Raw genomic sequence first — 18,098 nt, 5'->3', positions numbered from 1 at the left:
TGGATTTCCAGCATCTGCAGAATCTCTTGTCTCTATAAAATCACTATAACTTGCAGAATATATAAATAGTGCCAAAAAAAAGGAGTAAGAGACACTGTTCCTCCATTGATTTACCTCCGGTGTCCTGCGATTCCCGAACCCGCACAGAGTCATGAACCAGGTTCCCGCCCTGCATCGGCCGACAAACTCAACCTTCGGGTCTCCCAAACGTCTGTGTGTGTTTATGTGTGTGTGTGTGTGTGTGTGTGCCTGTCTGTCACCCCTCCAAGCCCCTCCCAAATCCACCTTACTCTGCTCTTCCTCTGCTGGACTTTGTGACCATTGCCTGCAGGACAAGGGAGGCTGCCACCACACGGCCTCTACAGTCCATGTTTACGGTGCTGTCTGTGTGGAATTAGCACGTTCCCTCTGCCAGCACCCAGGCGTCTCCTGGGCACCTGGTTTCATCCCACACCGTGAACTCTTGCGGATCAGAGGGTCAACTCGCCGTCGTGAATCGCCCCTCGCGTGTGGGCAAGGGGCGGGACCTGGTGGGGCGGTGCTGCTGGGAGTGTGGAGAGACGGGATTTGTGTAAGATCAGTGCGGACAAGTGGTAAACAGTTCAGGATTTCTGTATGAAACACTGGGGCCCAGAGCTGGGAAACTCGAGGGGGCACCTCCTGAGCCCCAAGACCCCGCTTGGATCCTGGTCTCGGCTGTTCTCTGTGTGGAGTCTGCACCTTCTGTCTGTGACCTCCATGTGCTTATGTCTCCGAAAGATGTGTCACGAAGTCGGATAAGCCCTTCGGCCCGTCAGTGCCAGTCCCATTTAGTATGCTGATTAGCCACCGGAAACGACAGAACTGGGTGCGAATTTTGATGACTTTATATACTTTATACTTTATTGTCGCCAAACAATTGGTACTAGAACGTACAACCATCACAGTGATATTTGATTCTGTGCTTCACACTCCCTGGAGTACAAATATTAAATATTAAAAATAGTTAAAATTAGTAAATATTAACAATTTAAATTATAAATCATAAATAGAAAATAGAAAAATGGAAAGTAAAGTAGTACAAAAAAAACCGAGAGGCAGGTCCGGATATTTGGAGGGTACGGCCCAGATCCGGGTCAGGATCCGTTCAGCAGTCTTATCACAGTTGGAAAGAAGCTGTTCCCAAATCTGGCCGTACGAGTCTTCAAGCTCCTGAGCCTTCTCCCGCAGGGAAGAGGGATGAAAAGTGTGTTGGCCGGGTGGGTCGTATCCTTGATTATCCTGGCAGCACTGCTCCGACAGCGTGCGGTGTAAAGTGAGTCCAAGGACGGAAGATTGGTTTGTGTGATGTGCTGCGCTGTGTTCACGATCTTCTGCAGCTTCTTCTGGTCTTGGACAGGACAACTTCCATACCAGGTTGTGATGCACCCTAGAAGAACGCTTTCTACCGTGCATCTATAAAAATTAGTGAGGGTTTCAGACTAATGGCTGGTCTGCACAGCTGTTAAAAAAATTGAATTTGAATTTGTGTTTGAATTTATTTAAATCTTACATCCATCTCACAGTGTGAGGGAGTAAAATTCTTTCTGTTATGACTCTGTTGCAATGTACAGACATGTGAATTTAAAAGTCTAATGTCTTGTAGAAAGAAGCTGTCTTGTAGCCTGTTGGTTCTGGCTTTAATGCCAGACGGAAGCAGCTGGGGTGACTGGTGTCCCCGATAACCTTCCAGGCCTTGTTTATTTATTATTATTTAAAAATTTTGATTTATTATTATTATTTTTTTCTCTGCTAGGTTATGTTGAACTGCTGCTGCTAAGTTAACAGATTTCATGTCACATGCCGGTGATAATAAACCAGATTCCGATTCCAATTCTGGTTCCGCACCTGCTGCTATAAATGTCCTCAACGGAGGGAAGTTCACATCCACAGATGCGCTGGGCAGTCCGTACCACTCTCTGCAGTGCCCAGCGGTCAAAGTTGGGTGCCAGGCAGTGGTACAGCCACTCAGGATGCTCTCAATGGTGTCGCAATAGAAGGTCTTGAGGATTTAGTCATAGTCATAGTCATAGTCATACTTTATTGATCCTGGGGGAAATTGGTTTTCGTTACAGTTGCACCATAAATAATTAAATAGTAATAGAACCATAAATAGTTAGATAGTAATATGTTAATTATGCCAGGAAAATAAGTCCAGGACCAGACTATTGGCTCTGGGTGTCTGACCCTCCAAGGGAGGAGTTGTAAAGTTTGATGGCCACAGGCAGGAATGACTTCCTATGACGCTCTGTGCTGCATCTCGGTGGAACGAGTCTCTGCCTGAATGTACTCCTGTGCCCACCCAGTACATTATGTAGTGGATGGGAGACATTGTCCAAGATGGCATGCAACTTAGACAGCATCCTCTTTTCAGACACCACTGTGAGAGAGTCCAGTTCCATCCCTACAACATCACTGGCCTTACGAATGAGTTTGTTGATTCTGTTGGTGTCTGCTACCCTCAGCCTGCTGCCCCAGCACACAACAGCAAACATGATCACACTGGCCACCACAGACTCGTAGAACATCCTCAGCATCGTCCGGCAGATGTTAAAGGACCTCAGTCTCCTCAGGAAATAGAGACGGCTCTGACCCTTCTTGTAGACAGCCTCAGTGTTCTTTGACCAGTCCAGTTTATTGTCAATTCATATCCCCAGGTATTTGTAATCCTCCACCATGTCCACACTGACCCCCTGGATGGAAACAGGGGTCACCGGTACCTTAGCTCTCCTCAGGTCTACCACCAGCTCCTTAGTCTTTTTCACATTAAGCTGCAGATAATTCTGCTCACACCATGTGACAAGGTTTCCTATCGTAGCCCTGTACTCAGCCTCATCTCCCTTGCTGATTTGGGGCCCATGCCGAACTTCTTCAGTCGCCTGAGGTGGAAGAGAGGCTGTTGTGCTTTTTTAGCTACAAAGCCGGTGTGTACAGTCCAGGTGAGATCTTCGGTGATGTGTAAAACATAGAAACATAGAAACATAGAAAATAGGTGCAGGAGTAGGCCATTCGGCCCTTCGAGCCTGCACCGCCATTTATTATGATCATGGCTGATCATCCAACTCAGAACCCCGCCCCAGCCTTCCCTCCATACCCCTTGACCCCTGTAGCCACAAGGGCCATATCTAACTCCCTCTTAAATATAGCCAATGAACTGGCCTCAACTGTTTCCTGTGGCAGAGAATTCCACAGATTCACCACTCTCTGTGTGAAGAAGTTTTTCCTAATCTCGGTCCTAAAAGGCTTCCCCTCTATCCTCAAACTGTGACCCCTCGTTCTGGACTTCCCCAACATCGGGAACAATCTTCCTGCATCTAGCCTGTCCAATCCCTTTAGGATCTTATACGTTTCAATCAGATCCCCCCTCAATCTTCTAAATTCCAATGAGTACAAGCCCAGTTCATCCAGTCTTTCTTCATATGAAAGTCCTGCCATCCCAGGAATCAATCTGGTGAACCTTCTTTGTACTCCCTCTATGGCAAGGATGTCTTTCCTCAGATTAGGGGACCAAAACTGCACACAATACTCCAGGTGTGGTCTCACCAAGGCCTTGTACAACTGCAGTAGTACCTCCCTGCTCCTGTACTCGAATCCTCTCGCTATAAATGCCAGCAGACCATTCGCCTTTTTCACCGCCTGCTGTACCTGCATGCCCACTTTCAATGACTGGTGTATAATGACATCCAGGTCTCGTTGCACCTCCCCTTTTCCTAATCGGCCACCATTCAGATAATAATCTGTTTTCCTATTTTTGCCACCAAAGTGGATAACTTCATATTTATCCACATTAAATTGCATCTGCCATGAGTTTGCCCACTCACCCAACCTATCCAAGTCACCCTGCATCCTCTTAGCATCCTCCTCACTGCTAACACTGCCGCCCAGCTTCGTGTCATCCGCAAACTTGGAGATGCTGCATTTAATTCCCTCATCCAAGTCATTAATATATATTGTAAACAACTGGGGTCCCAGCACTGAGCCTTGCGGTACCCCACTAGTCACCGCCTGCCATTCTGAAAAGGTCCCGTTTATTCCCACTCTTTGCTTCCTGTCTGCTAACCAATTCTCCACCCACACCAATACCTTACCCCCAATACTGTGTGCTTTAAGTTTGCACACTAATCTCCTGTGTGGGACCTTGTCAAAAGCCTTTTGAAAATCCAAATATACCACATCCACTGGTTCTCCCCTATCCACTCTACTAGTTACATCCTCAAAAAATTCTATGAGATTCGTCAGACATGATTTTCCTTTCACAAATCCATGCTGACTTTGTCCGATCATTTCTCCGCTTTCCAAATGTGCTGTTATCACATCCTTGATAACTGACTCCAGCAGTTTCCCCACCACCGACGTTAGGCTAACCGGTCTATAATTCCCCGGTTTCTCTCTGCCTCCTTTTTTAAAAATTGGGGTTACATTAGCCACCCTCCAATCCTCAGGAACTAGTCCAGAATCTAACAAGTTTTGAAAAATTATCACTAATGCATCCATTATTTCTTGGGCTACTTCCTTAAGCACTCTGTACACCGAGGAACTTGAAATTACTCACCCTCTCAACTGTAAACCAATGATGGTGATCGGGCCGAGTCTGTCTCCGTTCCTCCGGTAACCCACAATCAGCTGTTTTGTTTTTGGGGCATTGAGGGAGAGGTTGCTATCCTGGCACCACTGTGTCAGGGTGTCGACCTCTCCTCTGTAGGCTGTCTCGTCACATTGGAAGCAATGTGTGTGTATTACTCTGGATTGGGGAGTTTGTACCTTCTCCTCCTGTGACCACGTGGATTTCTGCCGGGTTCTCCAGTTTCCTCCCACCAACCAATGGTAGATAGGTTAACCAATGGTAGATAGGTTAACCAGTGGTAGGTAGGTTAACCAATGGTAGGTAGGTTAACCAATGGTAGGTATGTTAACCAATGGACGTATTGGTAAACATGAGGAAATCTGCAGATGCTGGAAATTCAAGCAACACACATCAAAGTTGCTGGTGAACGCAGCAGGCCAGGCAGCATCTCTAGGAAGAGGTACAGTCGACGTTTCGGGCCGAGACCCTTCGTCAGGACTAACTGAAGGAAGAGTGAGTAAGAGATTTGAAAGTGGGAGGGGGAGGGGGAGATCCAAAATGATAGGAGAAGACAGGAGGGGGAGGGATGGAGCCAAGAGCTGGACAGGTGATTGGCAAAGGGGATATGAGAGGATCATGGGACAGGAGGTCCGGGGAGAAGGAAAGGGGGGGGGGAGGAACCCAGAGGATGGGCAAGGGGTATAGTGAGAGGGACAGAGGGAGAAAAAAGACAGAGAGAGAAAAAATGTGTGTATATAAATAAATAACGGATGGAGTACGAGGGGGAGGTGGGGCATTAGCGGAAGTTTGAGAACTCCTCCCTTGGAGGGTCAGACACCCTGATCCAATAGGCTGGTCCTGGACTTATTTCATAATTTACTGGCATAATTTACATATTACTATTTAACTTTTTATGGTTCTATTACTATTTATTATTTATGGTGCAACTGTAACGAAAACCAATTTCCCCTGGGATCAATAAAGTATGACTATGACTATGACTAGAAATCAACGTTCATGCCAGCAGGCTGGAGGCTACCCAGATGGAATATAAGGTGTTGTTCCTCCAACCTGAGATAATGGTAAGTGGGTTAATTGGTCATTGTAAATTGTCCGGTGGTTAGGGTCAGATTAAACCGGGGTTGCTGGGAGGGCCTACTCTGCACTGTATGTCAATAAATAAATAAATACATAAAAATAAATTCCCAGCACGTACAGAGACCTGGTGTTTTTGATTGTATTTCTCTTCCTGGTCTGTGGCCAAACACCAGGTGGAGATGTCTCCCCATTTATCCACAGCCTCACCAGCCGCCTGCTCTGTAAGCACCCTCAAGGGGCACTAACAGTACATTAAAACAGGGAAACAGGCCATTCAGCCCAACTGCTCTGTGCTGACCCCTGTACCCACCTAAGCTGGTCCCATGTACCTGCAGCTGATCAATATCTTATTAAACATTTCCCACTCATATACATATTTCAATGTCTTTTAAATACTGATCTTGTACCTGTTTCTTCTGGCAGCTCATTCTATCAGCACCCCCTCCCCACCCTCATTCTTAATTAATCAAAGGGAAAAGATGTTGGCCTTTTCACTATTTTCCTGATTGTATTGATTAAGTTTGGGTGGCAGAGTGGAGATACGTCTCTACCAAGGGAGGTGTAAGGTGCTCCTTCACTCCGCTAGCCTGCAGGTCACCCTTGGACAAGGGGTAGCACCTGTTTAGCCCCCTGATCAGGGTCACGTGGAGCCATGGGAGCAGGTGGCGGATGGTCGTACGAGCAGCCGGTGCAGATCACAAGTCCTGGTTATGCGACCACTGACACCAGGCAGACAATCTCTGAAGAGTATTGATAACGGCCGGGGTCACCCGTCTTGTAAAGACACTGCCCAGAAGAAGGCAATGGCAAACCACTTCTGTAGAAAACTTTACCAAGAACAATCATGGTAATGGAAAGACCCTGATCGCCCACGTCATACGACATGGCACATAATGATGATGATAATGTGATTAATTAAGTAAGTAATCAATAGAATTAGGGAACTAGTGAAAAGGGCAATTTTTTTTTTACCTTTCCCTTGGGACTCTGAGTCAACTTCTTGACGCCAGAGTGTATTATCAGGCATTAAGATTCAGCCTTATTGCTGTACCTGGTGCTTCAAGTAGGCCGGTCCATATCTCAAAGATATTAATAACCCAGATGACATTTGTCCAGCAATTATTTTTTTAAAGAAGACCATCAGATTAGCTTTCTTTGTCGCATGTACATTGAAGTATTGAAACATACAGGGAACTGTCCTCCAAGAGGACCATAAACTTGTCGTAGGGTTTGGAGGTTTGTGTGCCTCAATGACCCGGAGAGCTGTGCTGGCTGGAGTCAGGGGTTTGCGCTTTGACTCTTGGTGGGGTCACCCATGCCGAACAGGTCAAAGGGTAGAGGCCAGACTGAGAATGGTCCACCGGTCCTCCAGGTTGGGGGGTTCAGCTCAGGGCTAACAACCCTGACTGGTCAAACAAAATTGTCATGGAGACAGAAATGAAGAATCCTTCTACATCTGAGTGCGACAGTATACCTGAGTCTCCACCCGGGACTGACAGTAGTGAAAGCTCAGGAAGCTACTGACTGATGAAGGAAGCCCCGAACACCACCAGAGATGGAGGACCTTCATTGCTGCCCGAAACGCCAGCGGCGTAACGGGGAGTAGATACAGTGAACTGTGCCATTTGCATCAACAATCAACACAGTCTGAGATGTACTGGGGACAGCCCTCAAACATCACCACGTTTCTGGCGCCAACATAGCGTGCCCACAGCTAACTAACCCTGACCCGTATGTGTTTGGCCGGTGGGAGGAAACTCAGACAATACCCACACGGTCATGGGGAGAGCATGCAAACTCCTTACAGAGGACAGCAGGATCTGAACCCTGGTCTCAGAGCTGGTGTAGTAAAGTGCTATGCTAACTGGTATGCTACTGTGTGTCCCCGTCCCCCCCACCATCACATCCATCGTGCCGCTGAATTCCAGCGGGCACACAAAGCTAACCTGTCCGACCTTTCCTCATGAAGCAACCTATCCAGCCCAGCCAGCAGTCCAGTAACGGGGTCCTGACAAACTTCTACTGATGTGTAGCGGAGTGTGTATTGACTGGTTGCATCACAGCCTGGCATGGGAACATCAATGCCTTGAGCAGCAAATCCTACAAAAATTAGTAGATACGGCCCAGTCCAACGCGGGTAAAGCCCTTCCCACCATTGAGCACATCTATGTGAAACGCTGTCACAGGAAAGCAGCATCCATCATCAGAGTTCCTCACCACCCAGGACATGCTCTCTTCTCACTGCTGCCATCAGGAAGAAGGTACAGGAGCCTCAGGACTCACACCACCAGGTTCAGGAACAGTTACTACCCCTCAACCATCAGGCTCTTGAACAGGAGAGGATAACTACACTCACTTGCCCCATCATTGAGATATTCCTACAACCAATGATCTCACTTTAAGGACTCTTTATCTTATTATCTCATGTTCTCGTTATTTTTTGCTGTTTATTTCTATTCGCAATTGCACAGTTTGATGTCTTCTGCACTCTGGTTGATCTTTCATTGATCCTGTTATAGTTACTATTCTATAGATTTGCTGAGTATGCCCACAGGGAAATGAATTTCAGGGATGTAACATATACTACATGTATTCCGATGGTAAAATTTACTTTGAATTTTGAGCTGTACCAGCTTAACCCTAGCCCAATCACGGGATGATTTTCAATGACCAGTTAACCATCCAACCGGTACATCTTTGGACTGTGGGAGGAAACTGGAGCACTCAGAGGGGAAACCCACGCAGTTCAGCAGAGGAACGTACAGACTGTTTACAGATAACTCCAGAACAGAACTATCGGTGAAGATCAGATTGTGACAGATTGCATAAGGCCTGGGAGTGCTTGTGCATGAATTGCAGAAGTCTGGTTTGCAGGAGCAACAGGTTATCAGGAAGGCGAGCAGAATGTTGGCAAGAGGGATTGAACCTAAGAGCAGGGAGATTATGCAGCAACCGTACAGGGTACTGGTGAGGCCGCACCTGGGTACAGTGTGCAGTTCACATCTCTTCGAGGAAAGACATACTGGCCTTGGAGGTGGTGCAGAGGAGGTTCTCCAGGATGCTACTGGAAGTATATTGGTTAACCTATGAGGAGTGCCTGAGTCAACTGGAATTCAGAAGAATGAGAAGGAATCTTACAGAAACAGATGAAATTATGAAAGGGATAGATCGATAGAGGCAGGAAGTTTGTTTCCACTGGTGAGTGAAATTCAAACTAGGGGACAAAGCTTCTAGATTTGGGGGAATAGGTTTAGGACGGAGATGAGGAGGAACTACTTTTCCAGAGAGCAGTGAACCTGTGGAAGCAGTAGAGCGTACGTCATTAAACATATTTAAGACACAGTAGCATAGCAGTTAGCACAATGCTCTGCGGCGACAGCTGCAAGTTCGATTCCTGTCTTCGTCTGTAAGGAGTCTGGGCGTTCTCTCCAAGAGTGCATGGAATTCCCCCGGGTGCTCTGGTTTCCTCCCACAGTCCAATGACGTATGCTGAGGGTTAGTGAGTTGTGGGCGCGCTGTGTTGGCATGGCGACACTTGTGGGCTGCCCAGCTCATTCGTCGCTGATTTGATTTGATGGATGCAGGACATTTCTCCTTATGTCTTGAGGTGTATGAGACAAACAAAGCAAGGCATAGTCTCGACTGAACAGTGGCTGCCAACCACGTTTTGGCACTGCAGTTCCCCAGAGTATGCTTAGCTGAAACTGTTTCTTTAAGACCCAGACAGCAAATTATTGCCTGCCACATTTCATTTTGCGGGCGGGGGCGCTTTGGGGTTCTGCGGTTACTATCATTCACCCTTTGGGGGTTTCTTGTTTCGTGGATGTCTGTGGAGAGCAAGAATTTCAGGTTGTATACTGTAAACATTCTCTGATATTCATCTGAACTATTTGAACTTAAAGGCAGTGCTCAACAGTAGGAGTTCCATTTCTAGTGCCACTGTTTGTGATTTTGCTTTCCAATTTCGTTTGTGTCATCTTCGAGTCTGAGTCAGAGTTAATTCTAGACCTCACTCTGCACGTGGGCTTATCACCGTCCATAACTCTCTCGTGACATTAATCTTTCCACCTGGATCCATTTTGTTTCCCTAACAGAGGTTTAAGGGTTAGTGTGTTACCTCAGTAAGTACATCAATGGTTCTACCAGCAACGTGACTACAGTCACACATCTCGGAACTTAGCATCTTCTACGGTGCCATTTAAATGCAAGTTTCTCAAATGGATCAGTGTAAGTGGGTGCTGATAGTCACTGTGGGTGCAGGTAGGCCAAAGCACCTGCTAACATGCTGTACCTCCTGTACGGGGGAGGCATCTGGGGAAGACTAAAGAGGCTCTGGAAGGTTATGATCAGTGACTCTACAGAGGCAGGAAGTGTGGAAACTTCCTGTGTGTAAATGACTCCAGTCATCACGGTCATCACAACTTGCAGGTGGAGTCGGTGGTGAAGAAGGCAAATGCCATGTTAGCATTCATTTCAAGAGATCTAGAATACAAGAGCAGGGATGTGATGCTGAGGGTTTATAAGACACTGGTGAGGCCTCACCTTGAGTATTGTGTACAGTTCTGGGCCCCACATCTTAGAAAAGATGTGCTGGCATTGGGGAGGGTCCAGCGGAGGTTCACAAGGATGATTCTGGGAATGAAAGGGTTATCATACGAGGAACTTTTGATGGCTCTGGGTCTGTACTCGCTGGAATTTAGAAGGATGGTGGGATCCCATTGAAATCTATTGAGTGTTGAAAGGCCTAGACCGAGTAGATGTGGAAATGATATTTCCCATGGTGGGGGAGTCTAGGACAAGAGGGCACAGCCTCAGGATAGAGGGGCGCCCTTTCAAAACAGAGATGCGGAGAAATTTCTTTAGCCAAAGGGTGGTGAATTTGTGGACAGATGCTACCCGATCCACTGAATCGGGAGATGGGAGCGAGCCCGTGATTGACTCCATTTCTCTTCAATCTCACCGATTAAAGCGTCGAGCAGGATTGAAGTTATCGAGGATGAGAGCAAAGGCGAGAAGTTGCTCAGCGCTGTCTGCCTGTGCTTGGCCAGCCTCCATCACCCTCTCCCTCTCCCTGCTGCCAGAGGAAGGTGCCGGAGTCTTAGGCTTTAGGCAAGGTTTAATCGATGTGGTTTGAGAACTGGACTCTGCAATTCATGTTATGATGTGTTTCTGGTTTCTGGTTACTCCTTTTGCAATGCTATTTTGTGTGATTTTGATCGGGGCAGATGGGCTCTGTGACCTGCAGTCAATGAATGAAATGGCGCTAAACTGAACTGAACAGGCCCAGGCTGTTTCAAGGACTTTGTGGTTTGATGTTTTACATTCTGCTATTCACTTGTATTTCTGCCGTTTGCACGATTTGTTCTTTTTTTTTGCATGTTGGGTGTTTGATGTTTTTCTTTGAACTGGTTCCATGGTGTTTCTTGGTTTCGGGGCTGACTGCGGGAAGATGAATCTTGGGGTTTTATACTGTGTACGCACTTTGATAATAAATGTCCTTTGAATCTTTGAGTTCCTCCAGCAGATTTTTTGGTGCTCCAATCTCAGTTATCTGCTAGTTAACTTTACAGCAAGAACAACTTCTTTCATGCTGTGGTTATATTTTAGCTCAAAGTGGTCCCTGGCAACCTGTAATTCTGATTGAACTTTATTATTCTTTTAGTGGGTTTGGACATTGTTTGTAACGCCAGCATTTAATCTCCATCCCAACCCCCTCATCCCGGCCGTGAGCTGCCACCTTGACCCAGTGGTGAAGATGCTCCCTCAGAGTATCCGGAAGTGGACCCAGTGCCAATGAGAGAGTCATGATATTTTTAAAGACAAATGGTGGTAGAACAGTACAGGCCCTTCAGCCCACAATGTCGTGCTGACCTCTTAACCAACTCCACAATTAGTCTAACCCTTCCCTCCTGCACAGCCCTTAAACCCCAACCCCCACACACCTTCACATCATCAATGTACACATCTAAGAGTCTCTTAAATACCCCTAGCGTATCTGCCTCAGGACGCCATGACAGTGTAGCGGTTAAGATTGGGGTTTGATTCCTGTTCAACACACTCAAAATGCTGGAGGAACTCGGCAGGTCAGGCAGCATCTACGGAAATGAGTACGGTCGGCGTTTCAGGCCAAGACCCTTCTTCAGGACTGGAGGGAAAAGGATGAGGAGTCAGGGTTAAGAGGTGGGTGGAGGAGAGGGAGAAACACAAGGTGAAACCGGGGGGGGGGGTGAAGAAAACAGCTTGGAAGTTGATTGGTGAAAGAGATACAGGGCTGGGGAAGAGTGGTGGTGGCGGGGGGGGGGGTGGTCTGATAGGGTGGAACGGAAAGCCATGGAAGAAGGAGGAGCACCAGAGGGAGGTGACGGGCAGGCAAAGAGATAAGGTGAGAGAAGGAAAAAGGGACGGGAATGGCAAAGGAGAGGAGGGAGAGAGGAGGTTCCAGAAATAATTTCCATGGATGCTGCCTGTCCTGCTGAGTCCGTCCAGCATTTTGTGTGTGTGTGTTGATCTAGATTTCCAGCATCTGCGGATTTTCTCTTGCTTGTGGCTTGATCCCGTTGCTGTCCGTAAGAAGTTTTTCCCCGTTCTCCCCGTGACCATGGGGATTTCCTCCAGCTTCTCTGGTTTCCTCCCACATTACAAAGGCTTTTGGGTTAGAGTTAGTATGTTCAAAGTACATTTATTATCAAAGTACATATATGGTACCGTATACAACTCTGAGATTCATTTTCTTGTGGGCATACTCGATAAATCTATAGAATAGGATAGGATAGTCATACTTTATTGATCCCGGGGGAAATTGGTTTTCATTACAGTTGCACCATAAATAATAAATAGTAATAGAACCATAAATAGTTAAATAGTAATATGTAAATTATGCCAGTAAATTATGAAATAAGTCCAGGACCAGCCTATCGGCTCAGGGTGTCTGACCCTCCAAGGGAGGAGTTGTAAAGTTTGATGGCCACAGGCAGGAATGACTTCCTATGACGCTCTGTGTTGCATCTCGGTGGAATGAGTCTCTGGCTGAATGTACTCCTGTGCCCACCCAGTACATTATGTAGTGGATGGGAGACATTGTCCAAGATGGCATGCAACTTGGACAGCATCCTCTTTTCAGACACCACCGTGAGAGAGTCCAGTTCCATCCCCACAACATCACTGGCCTTACGAATGAGTTTGTTGATTCTGTTGGTGTCTGCTACCCTCAGCCTGCTGCCCCAGCACACAACAGCAAACATGATCGCACTGGCCACCACAGACTCGTAGAACATCCTCAGCATCGTCCGGCAGATGTTAAAGGACCTGAGTCTCCTCAGGAAATAGAGACGGCTCTGACCCTTCTTGTAGACAGCCTCAGTGTTCTTTAACCAGTCCAGTTTATTGTCAATTCATATCCCCAGGTATTTGTAATCATTAATGAAAGGCCGTCCAACTTGGGCGTTCAACCAGAGTAAAAAAGACAACAAACTGTACAAGCACAAAAAGAAAGAAATAGTAATAATAAATAAATAAGCAATAAATATCGAGAACATGAGATGAAGAATCTTTCAATATGACTCCATAGGCTGTGGGAACAGTTCAGTGATGGGGTGGGTGAAGTTGCGTGAAGTTATCCCCGCTGGCTCAGGAGCTTGATGGTTGAGGGGTAGTAACTGTTCCTGAACCTGGTGGTGTGAGCCCTGAGGTTCCGGTGCCACTTTCCTGATGGCAGCGGTGAGAAGAGAGCATGGCCTGGGTGCTGGGGGGTGCCTGATAATGGACACCGCTTTCTTGTGTTAGTGTTTCATGTGTAGACGGGCTCAATGGTGGGGAAGGCTTGACCAGTGATGGACTGGGCTGTATCCACTACTTTTTGTAGAATTTTCCATTCAAGGGTATTGGTGTTCCCATACCAGGCTGTGACGCAACCAGTCAATACACTCTCCACCGCACATCTATAGAAGTTTGTCAAAGTTTCAGACGTCATGCCTATTCTCCGCAGACTCCTGAGGAAGTAGAGGCGCTGTCGTTGTGGGCAGGCTATGTTGGCACCGGAAGCGTGCGGACACTTGCTGGCTGCCCAGTACAGTCCTCACTGGTTTGACACCAACGACGCAGTGCACTGTATATTTTGATGTACGTGTGACAAATAAAGCCAAACTTTTCCGTCATCGTTTCTACCACCATCCCCCGTCCCTGTGTAAAAGGTCTACCTCTGACCTCCCCAGAAATGTTCCTCCGCTCACCTTAAATGGATGTCCCCTGGGAAATGGCGCAGGCTATCCATACCATCTATATCTCTTATATTTTTCAAGGTTAAAACTTCGTGCAACTGGGAGAGGAGTCCGCAGTCAGCAATACTAATTAATGGGACTTTTGGAGGTAAAGCTTATTGGGTTTTGATGATTTAGAGATACAGCTTGGTAACATGGGGTGGAGATACGTCTCTACCAAAGGAGGTGTAAGGCACTCCTTCCCCCCACTAGCCTGCAGGTCACCCTCGGGCAAGGAGTAGCACCTGCTTAGCCCCTCGATCAGGGTCACATGAAGTCATGGGAGAAGATGGTAGGTTGTTGTATGAGCAGCTGGTGCAGATCACAAGTCCTGGTTATGCGACCACTGACGCCAGGCAGACAACCTCTGAAGAGTATTGATAATGGCTGGGGTCACCCGTCTTGTAAAGACACTGCCCGGAATAAGGGAATGGCAAACCACTTGGGTAGAAAAATTTGCCAAGAACAATCACGATCATGGAAAGACGACACATCACGCTGCTTAACAAGATAAGATCCTGTGGCGTTACAGGAAAGACGCTGGCACGTAAAGCGGAATGGCTGACAGGCAGGAGACAGCCAGAAAGTAGTAAATCTGTGGAATGCTCTGCCACAGACTGCGTGGAGGCCAAGTCTGTGCGTATGTTTAAGGCGGGAGTTGATCATTTTCTGACCAGTCAGGGCATCAAGGGATATGGTCACAGAACGGCAGCACGGTAACGGGGCCTTCCGGCCCCGCAAGCCTGCGCTGCCCAGTTGCACAAATTAACCTACCTGCCTACGTGCCTTTGGGCAGTGGGAGGGAACTGGAGCACCTGGACGACAACCACGAGGTCACGGGGAGAACGTGAGGCTCCTCGCAGACAGCGGTGGAGTTGAACCCGGGTTGCGGGAGCTGTAACTCTAACAACAATGCTACCGTGGCGTCCCGTTGGAATAGAACCGTGTGCCATTGAAATGACCCAGGGGAAAAATTGCCCTGCATTTGTGGTTGGTATGCATTGCACCTGTGGTGGATCGAATGGATGGTTAATGTTATTGTGGTGTATTTAATATTCCAATGATAGTTGAGTAGTCTTGTATATATAAAGTTAAAAATACACGTGAACTAAGATGTTAACTGCCCTGTGCTATCACCAGTGGGATCATCAGTTGATCTGCCACTTGTCTTCAGGAGTTTCGGTCCGCTTATGATCAAGACTCCCCCTCGAGGTGGTGGGCCAACAGTGCTAAAGCACGACCTCCCACTGGTGAGCTTAAAAACTTGGCTCCTGATATATATATATTGGTTGATTAAGCATTTGCGTTCATTTCAATAATTAATGTAAAAGTAAGTAAATGGCATACGCCATCACGCTACCATGTGATACGTGCACACCTCACCGAAAGTAAACACAAAGTTAGATCCACACTCCCAGACTTCTGGGTCTTCCTTTGAACTTCTGAAGCTACAAAACAAAGCAGTTGTGGATGGGGACACGGGTGGTGAGTGGGATCAATGAAATAAGTGGCTTTGTCCTGGTTGGGGCTGAGCTTATATGAGCTGCACAGAAGTGGAGAGTATTGAAACGTCCCTGTCTGATAGGTGGTGTAGTGTTAAAGTTGCCAGATTAGTCAGATTAGTAAACCAATACACTGGACAAACACTCTGGTGAAGTGAGTTCAAATCTGACCGTGACTTGAATTCAATGACCTGTTGAGGATCATTCACGGCAGCGTAACAGTTGACGTAGCGCCAGTAACCTGGGTTCAGTTCCATTGCAGCCTGTAAGGGGTTCATATATTTTTCAATTACTTGTTCAGAATAGTTTTGGGACGGGAGGGTAGCATAGCGACTGATGTAATGTCTCTGCTCAGCGTTGGCGACACGGGTTCAATTCTGCCACCACCCGTAAGCAGGAGAAAGCGGCACGGCAGCGGTGGTCAGCACAATGTTTCACAGTTCGGGCGACCCGGGTTCAATTCCCGCCGCTGCCGGTGAGGAGTTCATACGTTCCCCCCGTGACCGCGTGGGTTTCCTCCAGGAGCCGAGGTTTCCTCCCACATTCCAAAGAAAGGTTTGGAGTTATAAGATGGGTGGCGCTGGCTTGTATGTATGAAGGGTCTGAAGCTACTCTGAATGAACAATAGAACGAAGTGGAATGACAAATCATTGCTGACTTGCGTCACGTCAATGGTGGAAGGGCTTTGTGGTGTCAGGAGGTGACTCACTCACCACATGAGAATCAGCCTCTGACATGGTCTTGTCACCGTAAGGATAAAGTTGAACCACAAGACTGGTAAGGACGTGCTTGTAGATTGTAGATGTGTCTGAGAGTGTGGAACGAGCTGCCAGCACAAGTGGTGCATGTGAGCTCGATTTCAACATTGAAGAGAAGTTTGGATAGGTACATGGACAGGAGGGGTATGGAGGGCTATGGTCCTAGTGCAGGTCGATGGGATAGGCAGTTTAAATGATTTGGGCATGGACTAGATGGGCTGAAGGGCCTGTTTCTGTGCTGTGCTTTTCTACGACTCTTTGCAATACTGGGCTGAACCCAGAATGCTGATAACTCCGTGACACAATGGTGCCCCCCAGAAGACTCGGACGACCTCCTCTCAATCCTCTCCGTTCTACCTTTGTTCTTCTCTGTGCCTCGTGGTGCATGCTAATTTATTCAGCACTTATCTGTTTTTCGCGAGGCCAAGTTGTGAGGTTGATGCTCGACCCAGCATGGATGGAAAGCGTGCAAGGATTCAGCCCGGTCTGAACCCGGGACCACGTGCCTCGAAGTCTGGTGTGAATACCACCACACTTCTGTGTTCTAGGTTAGGACTTCATTCCTTGAAACATAGAAGATTGAGAGGAGATTTGTTAAATTTTGCAGGGTTTTGATAGGGTAAATGCAAGCAGGCTATTTCCACTGAAGTTGGGTGGGACAACAATCGGAAGTCATGGGTTAAGAGTGAAAGGTGAAAAGTTTATGAAGAACATGAGGGGAAAACTTCTTAAACACAAAATACTCTGCAGATGCTGAGGTCAAAGCAACACTCACAACACGCTGGAGGAACTCAGCAGGTCGGACAGCATCCGTGGAAATGATGAGTTGACGTTTCGGGCCGGAACCCTTCGTCAGGACTGTGGAGGGAAGGGGCAGAGGCCCTATAAAGAAGGTGGGGGGAGGGTGGGAAGGAGAAGGCTGGTAGGTTCCAGGTGAAAAACCAGTAAGGGGGAAAGATAAAGGAGTGGGGGAGGGAAGCAGGGAGGTGATAGGCAGGAAAGGTGAAGAAGGAATAGGGGAAAACACAATGGGTAGTAGAAGGAGGTGGAACCATGAGGGAGATGATAGGCAGCTGCGGGAGGGGGCAGAGTGAAATAGGGATAGGGGAAGGGAGGGGGAGGGAATTACCGGAAGTTGGAGAATTCTATGTTCATACCAAGGGGCTGGAGACTACCTAGACGGTATATGAGGTGTTGCTCCTCCAACCTGAGTTTAACCTCATCATGGCAGTAGAGGAGGCCATGTATGGACATATCTGAATGGGAATGGGAAGCAGACTTGAAGTGGGTGGCTACTAGGAGATCCTGTCTGTTGTGGCGGACGGAGTGGAGGTGCTCGACGAAGCGGTCCCCCAATCTGCATTGGGTTTCACTGATGTAGAGGAGGCTGCACCGGGAGCACCGGATGCAATAGACGACCCCAACAGACTCACAAGTGAAGTGTTGCCTCACTTGGAAGGACTGTTTGGGGCCCTGAATGGTGGCAAGAGAGGAGGTGTAGGGACAGGTGTAGCACTTACGCTGACAGGGATAAGTGCCAGGTGGGAGATCCGTGGGGAGGGATATGTGGACCAGGGAGTCACGGAGGGAACGATCCCTGCGGAAGGCGGAGAGTGGTGGAGAAGGAAAGATGTGCTTAGTGGTGGGGTCCTGTTGAAGGTGGCGGAAGTTGCGGTGGATAATGTGCTGGATCCAGAGGCTGGTGGGGTGGTAGGTGAGGAAAAGGGGAACTCTATCCCTGTTGTGCTGGTGGGAGGATGGGGTGAGGGCTGAAGTGCGGGAAATGGAGGAGATGTGGGTGAGGGCATCATTAATGATAGCAGAAGAGAAACCACGATCCTTAAAGAAAGAGGACATTTGAGATATCCTGGAATGGAAAGCCTCATCCTGGGAGCAGATGCAG

Source organism: Mobula hypostoma, chromosome 10, assembly GCF_963921235.1.
Source record: "Mobula hypostoma chromosome 10, sMobHyp1.1, whole genome shotgun sequence".
NCBI lineage: Eukaryota > Metazoa > Chordata > Chondrichthyes > Myliobatiformes > Myliobatidae > Mobula > Mobula hypostoma.
Note: the sequence above shows the minus strand (reverse complement) of the source record.